This window comes from Pempheris klunzingeri, chromosome 15, assembly GCF_042242105.1.
Source record: "Pempheris klunzingeri isolate RE-2024b chromosome 15, fPemKlu1.hap1, whole genome shotgun sequence".
Lineage (NCBI taxonomy): Eukaryota > Metazoa > Chordata > Actinopteri > Acropomatiformes > Pempheridae > Pempheris > Pempheris klunzingeri.
Window position 1 is genome coordinate 11333429 of NC_092026.1, and position 2727 is coordinate 11336155.

A 2727-nucleotide genomic window follows, 5' to 3' on the forward strand; every position below is an offset into this window, starting at 1 on the left:
GAGTCTGTTTCTGCTGGACTTGGTTTTAGGCACCAGGTTTTGCAGCATTGGTCTAATTTTGTGAGGTCTTCAGTGAACACCTACTACAGTGAATCAAAATCTGGTACTTGGATTGCCAGGCAGATTTCATCAACATAGATGAATTGGCGGGAGATAGTGCTTGTCATTCATGTAGAGGTTTAACAGGATTGGAGTGTGAACTGATCACGCGGGAGCCTGTTTATCAGTATTCTCCATGAACTTTTATCCTGTCTGAGGTGGACTCTAAACCTGTGGTTAGATTGCAGAGTTTTGATTTTTGCTGTTGCCCAGGTACGGAGGGCTTTTGTGAGTTTCAGTAGGCGGCTGTGTGTCATAGGCTGCTGTGAGATCTACGAACACTGTTTCTTTCTGTTATGACTGTATGTTTCGATTTCTTTCAGCTAGTATAATAACAGAGACTTTTGCAACATACATTTTGTCATGTACACTCATTTTTGATTATTGATCTACAATTTGATGACTCTAACAAGTACCAATTTATTAGATTTTCCTCTCTTCCTTTGTGTTTTGTGAGAGATGCTTGTTATTACTATGCACTCCCCTGAGACTCATTATGACTGTGGAACCAGAGGATATAAAATAATGGTTTCACTGGGGACATGATTCTCACCAAAAACACATTTTTGAAATGTAACGCTTTCATGCCTGTGCTTGTTTTGTTTTGTTAAGGCTCTGGGCTGTTGGACACTGAAATGCCAAGTGTGTATTCATGGTCACACCCTTCAAAAGTGCTAAATTGACTGTTGTCATGGATATGCAAATGTGACTCAGGCAGAGTTCAGAGTTTGGTGTAATTCGAAATGACAATGGCTCTCATTTATTAATGGCTTTGATTGGAAGCCTGCATGCCACCTGTGGATGTTAATGGAGGGCAATCGAAAGTGGGTATTGTGTTATTGCAGAGAGCAGTTAGAAATGCACTGTAGGTGTTGTGACTGTGCTCCCTCAGATTGCACACCTGCTAATATTGAGAAAGCGCCTTGAATCACACAGTGTCTGTATCGCCACCATACCAATCCTTAGATATGCAGTGGTTTCAACAATAGTAGAACAAATGAGGACCAAAGCTCCCACTAACTGAGCTGGAGGGGTTACAGGGAGGACATTGACAGGACTGCAAACCTGCAAGAGATAGTGAAACACAATCACACAGTTACTGTAGCGCAGCGCTGAATTCTGGCACTGTATTGTTATCTGTAATTGTAATGACCTTACCTGAAATGTGTTGTTCTGATACGTGTGAGGAGGAGTGGTGACTCATCTAGTTTGCATTTTCTGTAACTGGGCTTATCTCAAAGTGTCTCTATTCTGCAGCACAGTTCGTACCTTCCTGTCTCCTGTCCCTGCCTCTGTATCTGCAGACTGGTAAACCTTTGCTGCAGCTGATTCATACTTTGCCAAATACAACACAATCAACACCAGACTATTTTGATCAGAAAATGTGAATTTCTTGGAAATATGTCAGTGTAAGCCAGCACAGAAATATGTTAATAAATTTATAAGCATACACACAATATCCGAATTATGCATTTCATTATCTACCTTATGTTTATGTTCTGTGTTTGTTTTTAGCTGTTGTTCCAGTATTAGCTCTAATAGACCCATCTCAGCCCATTTGGCTGCAAATGCCGACGCTTTATATAGCATTTTTTTTTTTTTTTTAATTCTTCACTGAAAACAACAGTTATTATAGTGATTATCGGGTGCCTCAGATACAGTAATTGCTAAAATAATGTAGCAATCCACTTACAATATCCTCTTTGCGTTTAACAAATACAGCAGTCAGATAATTTATGTACCCCGGATAGCCAAGGGAATCTCTCTTCCTCTCTTCTCTCCTCATGTCTTCCTCATCCCCTCTTTGTTTCATCTCCATCTTCTCCTCTGTCTCTGCCTCCCTCTCATATCTGCCGATAAAGTCTATTAGGAGTCTCTATGTATGACAGCCACAGGGGAACATTCCTTTTTGAAGACACTTCACACTGAACACTTAAAACAGTAATTGTTATTAAGAAACTGCTGCTTTGGTAGCTGAACTAGCTCTCCCTAATGGCTGGTTTTAGGCTACATGTTCCCCAGATGTAGTCTCTTGATAATGCTGCGATTGTCAAGATTGTTTTGAGATCCCATTTTCGCTGTTTATTCTACAAATCCATGCCATGAGGTAGGCTGTGAGGTCCAGTCAAGATCATGTTAAGACGTTCTTGCATAGACATATGAGTCTCAATACGCCAGCGCTGCACCGTTGCACCGTTGCCCAGAGCCGAAGGAGATGTGTTTCTCTTCAGCGGGTTGTGGGAAGGCTCTCTGCAGACAAGTCAATGTCTCGCTCACTCTGCTTAGTCAGGCCTAACACGCCCGAGGCAGATCACTCTCTGCCTGCATATAAATTAAAGCAGATAGCCTTGTCCGTGCTTTATTATCTGCTCTGCTACTGAGTGCTGTTTCAAACTTCTCACTGAGAGGTGGTGCTTATTTCACAAAGGCTAATGACGGGAGCATCGGCCTCATTCGCACACTTCAAACTTGGGATGAGTAACGACCACCGTCATGAATTTATGGGAAGTGCTGCAAATGAATGATCAGTGATTCATTGTCATTCTGGTTTCGCCACACATTTATTACAGTTCCAGAGCAACAACTTTGTTTGCAGTCGGCCCATAGAGGACTTTAAATGTATGTTTT